Here is a 5,995-nt window from a genome sequence, read left to right on the forward strand (position 1 = left end):
ATTACTTATAATTCTTTATGATCGTTAGTTCATGGAGCATACGTATTTAAAGAAACTACCTTTGTTAGTAGGCTCCTCCAAGCGGGGCACCATCTAGCTGAGACATGCCGATCTCATCCTGCGGCCAATCATGCCACTGGTCGTGCTGTCTGCGGAAGCCCGGGGTAGTCACCGTCATCCTCGTCGTCCTCGGTTGCAGGGTCTTCCCAGCGCTATGATATGACGGTGTACGCACCGCAGAAGTGGCACGTTGCAAAAGGGACGGACGACGTCACCGGAGCCAGGCCGTAGGCTGGCAGTGGCGGCACAATGACTGGCACGGCCGTCGTCGTCGCTGGCGCACGCCGTCCCCCCTGGACCACAAGCGTTCCTCCTCCGGCACGATGTCGGTGAGGACATCGTAGGTCTCGGTGCTGTGGATCGCGGCGGTGACGTCGCCCCGCTGCAGCGTCCGGCGCCTGGCGCCCTCGGCGTGTAGCCACGCCCGCAGCGTGAGCTCGAGGATGAACATCTCGCGCAGGCCCTGGCGAACACCGCGGGAGCCTCGGCCGCGACCATCTTGACGTCCGCGTCGGCCTTCATGATCTTCTTGATCCGCGCCAGCGGGAGGCTGTGGTGGACCTTGAGCTTGACCTCGCCCGCCTCCGCCTGCTGCTCGGCCTCGGCGAGCTGGCCCGCCCAGAATGCCTGCAGCTGCTCCTCCTGGCGGTGCTGCTGCTGCTGGAACGCGATCTCGTGTGGATTTGAGAACGGCGGCGGCGGAATGGTGGCTGGGTAGGCTGCAGCGCCGCTGGCCTGCAGGGAGGCTGGGAGCGGAACAAAGGCGACGCTGCCGGCTGGCGATGGAGGAGGCACTGAAGCCAGTGGTACAGGTTGCTGGTCGTCGTATGTTGTTAGAGCATATGAAGCTGCGCTGTCATCAGTGTCACCACCATTCGTGGCACCTTCGTTTGCCTTGGCCTGTGAGGTTTGATCCATGTCGTCCAAAATGCACCTCGCACACACTGATCGGTGCGCAGCTGCTACTGTCGGACCTGTCATTTGGAGAAGATTATACACGGTCAGTTCAGTCTTCAGTGTAACTTCCAAATCAGAGCTGTTATGAACTGATGATGCTAGCATTGTTTTATTTCATAGAATCGTATAGGTTGGTATACATTGACACAAAATTGTCCCCAGTAAGAGAACTTCAGAACACGGTTAAGAAAGAAACAAAAATTATATGAAGAGGTAACAACAGAGCCAATGCAAGTTATAATGTATTGCATGAACATAAAAATACATATGCTCATTCTTTTACATTGTTATAATAAGGTGATGATGGTCAGTGGCGGAGCGTGCCAGAAAATCATGTGGGGCCAATCTGCTGTTTGCGAGTGCTACTTGACCACATGCTTCTTTTAGCTGGGCCACCACACAGCCCACTTAGTCATACCCCCTTCAACACCGTTGTTTTCCACTGACTATTCCATGTCCTCGTTACTTTCTCCAACAGTGGCCATAAGGCGATCTGTTGTTGCACAGCACAGCACAGCACACCACGTACCTCGGAGGGAGGCCGATGATGATGCCGGTTGACGATGGGCATGCAACACGCACGACACCTAGCCTGCCGAGGCGGAGGAGACCTAGGACACGGCAAGACCTCACCTCGCCACACCTTGGACGCCGCACGTGTCTGCTTTGGAGGGATCCAATCCAAGGCTCGGCTGGCAGATGGCCCCGGGGGGCAGTTGTGGTAACAAAGTCCATAGTCCATACCGAATTACTGCAGTTTTATAAACGATAGACAATATAAACGAAATTTTAACGTGGAAAAATCCTCTCAAGGTGGAAGGAAAAAAACCACGGACACCAGCCAGCAAATCTTCACTATATTGGGTGAGGTTACAAACGCCGGAGATTTACAACTTAAGGATACCCTAACCTAGGGGCCTTCCCGTATACAAGTCTATGATGCCCCCTTTCATGAGGGAGGTGGTCCGTATATATAGGGAGGAAAAACCCCACACCCTCATCTATTAGCAATACGGAACTAATAGATGGTGTAATCCCTCTTAACGCTAATGGGCCGCTTCGCTTTGGCCAAAGCTGAATTTGGATCATAGCTCAACAAATTCCACCTTGAGACAAATTCCTTCTTGTAGCATTAAACGAACCTTCACCCTGAAACGACAAAGAAATACTTTCCGGTGCCAAATAGCCTCTTGGGCTAAACAGTTATACCAACTAAGCTTGAGCAAAGCTCAAACTTAGCAACAGGAACTGGCTTTGTCAACATATCAGCAGGATTATCATGTGTGCTTATCTTGCATACCTTCAGCTTACCTTGCGCGACCACATCGCGAACATAATGGTATTTGACATCAATGTGCTTCGTTCTCTCATGGAACATCTGATCTTTAGTGAGACATATAGCACTTTGACTGTCACAAATTAAATTAATGCAAGAATCATCTCCACAAAGCTCAGCAAACAAACCTTTCAACTAAACGGATTCTTTACATGCTTCAGCAATAGCTATGTATTCTGCTTCAGTGGTAGACAGGGCAACAACGGGCTGCAATGTTGCCCTCCAACTCACAGCACAACCACCAATAGTGAACATATAACCTGTGAGAGATCTCCTCTTATCCAAATCAGCAGCAAAATCTGAATCCACGTAGCCAGTGAGTCCCTTATCAGTCCTGCCAAACTTCAAACAGGTATTTGTTGTACCACGAAGGTACCTAAAAATCCACTGAACAGCCTTCCAATGTTCTTTACTAGGATTAGCCATGTATCTACTAACCAAACTCATAGCATATAATAAATCAAGATGAGAGCAAACCATGGCATACATCAAAGAACCAACAGCACTAGAATATGGAACTCTTGACATGTACTCAAAATCCTCATCCGTACTAGCACATTGTAAAGCTGATAATTTGAAATGAGGAGCAATAGGAGTACTAGCAGACTTTGCATCATACATGTTGAAACGATGAAGAACTTTTTTAATGTAACTTTGCTGACTAAGAAATAACAAACCAGAATTTCTGTCTCTTGTAATTTCCATACCTAGAATCTTCTTAGCAGCACCAAGATCCTTCATCTCAAACTCACAACTCAATAGTTTCTTTAACGTAGTGATTTCTTTCTTGCTCTTGGCAGCAATCAACATATCATCAACATATAACAGCAAGTATATAGGTGATCCATCAACAAATTTAATGTACACACAACTATCAAATTCAGACCTCTTAAAACCATGTGATATCATAAAAGAATCGAACCTTTTATACCATTAACGAGGAGACTGTTTCAAACCATATAAGGACCTCTTTAATTTGCAAACATGATCCTCTACCAGGTACTATGAACCCTTCTGGTTGGTCCATGTATATCTCCTCCTCGAGCTCTCCATATAGAAACGCGGTCTTTACATCTAACTACTCAAGCTCAAGATCTCGCATAGCAACAATACCGAAAAATGTACGAATTGAACTATGCTTTACAACTAGAGAGAACACATCATTATAATCAACACCAGGAATCTGACTGAAACCTTTTTGTAACACCTCGGGTGTTAGCCTTGCATAACTTGACTTGCATAACATGAGCATGAGCATCAAGCATTCATAAATCATCAATTACAACTGAAACATTTGATCGAAACATATGAAACATTACTTGTTATCGCGTGTTTCTTAGAACATATGCATGTGATCATGTGCAAATGGATGCAAGTGGGTAATGTTGGTCACTAAAACACCTTAGCTATACTTAGGTTAACAAAAGGAACCTTGTTCATGAAGGCCACATTTCATGATCCAGCACTTAAGTGATATTTCATGTGTTGACCTGAATAGCTATATGAGTGACTACTACATGAAATGCTTAAATGACCTTGCAAATTGTTTTTAGTGCTAGGGCTAGTTTGGTCATTTAGCCATGGTTTGAATGTGTATCATGATTTCAAAGTGACATGTTTGACTAAAGTTGAACTAGGTGTTAGGGACCTTGCATGGAGGAGTTCACTAAAGCAAAGTTGTAGTGTTTGACATAAGGAACAACTTTTATTTTTGGGTCATGGGCTAATTTAGCTTCTAACATGCTTGAATGGGTCCCACAAAAACCAGCAAAACCCAGTTTTCAACACTTAACGATTTTTTTCTAAGTCAGGAACCCTGACAGCCTGACGAGCCGACTTTGATCATGATTTTACTCGGTTTACGATAAGAATTGGAACCCGATCATTGAACAACAATTGTAACTGGTACTTAGGTCTACAAAGTCGGTGTAGTAACCTAGCGCTAATTCGTCACGGATTGGAAGTTAAGTCATCACCAAAACTCGCTGTCAGGCTGTTCCGATCGTGTCTGAACGAACTGAATCGCCCAGCTCGATGGCCGACCGGCTTCAGACATCGCGCGTCGCGTGGAGTCCGCGACGGCTGCGCGTCACCGGCGCCTCGCCGCGTGTGGCTCGGCCAGGCCAGAGCACGGCTTTAGCTCCCCCGCACTCGCCCGCTCCCTCCCGTGCTCCCCATTTCATTTTTCCTCGGCCTTCCTCCTCGTCGCAGCGCCAGCAGCAGCCGCCGAGCGCCCGCAGCTCCGTCATCGCCATAGCCGCGCGCAGCCCGCGCCTAGCCACTCCAGCACCACCACCATAGCTCCTCCGCCCCCTCAGCGACCCACTGCTCCCTCCCGTGCTCGCTGACCAAGCTTGGTAAGCCACAGCAACGCGCACGCTCTCGCCGGAGTTCGCCGCCGTGTCCCGTCGTAGTGGCCACACCGTTGTAGCCTACCATTCCCCGCGATAGCTGGTGCGCTAGGTCCTCCGTAGTACACCGGTGCTCGTCAGAGCCTTAGATCGGGCCACCGAGGTCGTCACCGGCGTTTTGCCGTGGCCCAGCCCCGCCGTTCCGCCATGGCCGCCGCCGTCGTCGCGGGTGGCGACGATAGGGCCGGCCAAGTATACCAATCAACGCGCTAGGTCATGTAGGTCGTATGGTGATGATGTCACCGCCGGCGAACTCGCCGCCGTCGAGTTCTCGCCGCGTCAGCTGAGCAGCGCCGCCAGCTCTGTTTTGGTCTCGCTGACCGGTGGATCCATCCGGCGAGTGGGTCCCTGCTGTCAGCGACTCTAGGTTTTAGGGATAGTTCAAAAATTCCAGATTCAAGTATGTTTTGTTATTTTTGTATCTTTAGTTTGATAGCTCCAAAAATTGTGACATAAATTTGTGAGTGTTCCTTAGGAAATGTAGTATTTAAGAAAAATATGTTCCTAGCTTCAACAGTGGAAATTTATGGAGATTTAAATCAGGATTTGAAATGTGCTTTTGAATGTATTTAAATTTATTTATTTTATATCTAGAGTTCCTGTGCTCCAAAAATTATGAAATTTTTGTGGTAGGCTATTCTTGTCATACATGAGCTTGGGTAAAAATTGGAGGACCAGTGCATGTGTAGATCTATAGTTATAGATTTTTCTTTTATAAATAGTTAATCCTTGCATGAATTTTTATAAATTAATTATGAGTCCAAAATTCATGAAATTTGTTGGAGGTGATACTAGTACCATATGGATGTTAGGAAAAATAAGAAATCTGTTGCTTGACACTTTTCAATAGGATTTTCCATTTATGCTATTTCAAGCCTTGCTTCCTTATTATTTTTGTATAGAATGTTCTACTTAGTAAAATGACATGAAATTTTTATAGCAGTCCTTTGATAGCATTAGTAAGGCTCTGTAAATTTTTGAGAATTTATTAAGCACATCTGCTATATATTTATTATTTAACCTAGATATCTAAATAAAATAATAAAGGCAATTTACTAAATAGTTTGGTCTTCACCATTATATCATCTTAACTGTATTTGGTATGCTGAAACTGTTGGTAGGTTCTAGGTTGTCAAATTTTGAATAATTACCTGAAGTAGAAGCATTCTTACTTTATATTGCATGTTAAATCATTTCCGGACTGATTCTAGAATATGATGAGTTGCATGTT

At 46.3% G+C, this 5,995-nt stretch overlaps 1 pseudogene; it reads right to left on the reverse strand.

Moving 5' to 3' along the window:
* Positions 1 to 271: 271 nt before the first annotated feature.
* LOC136499654 (nuclear transcription factor Y subunit C-6-like) lies at positions 272 to 978 on the reverse strand (annotated as a pseudogene).
* Between the last annotated feature and the right edge of the window lie 5,017 nt (positions 979 to 5,995).

The sequence above is a fragment of the Miscanthus floridulus genome, chromosome 13 (assembly GCF_019320115.1).
Source record: "Miscanthus floridulus cultivar M001 chromosome 13, ASM1932011v1, whole genome shotgun sequence".
NCBI lineage: Eukaryota > Viridiplantae > Streptophyta > Magnoliopsida > Poales > Poaceae > Miscanthus > Miscanthus floridulus.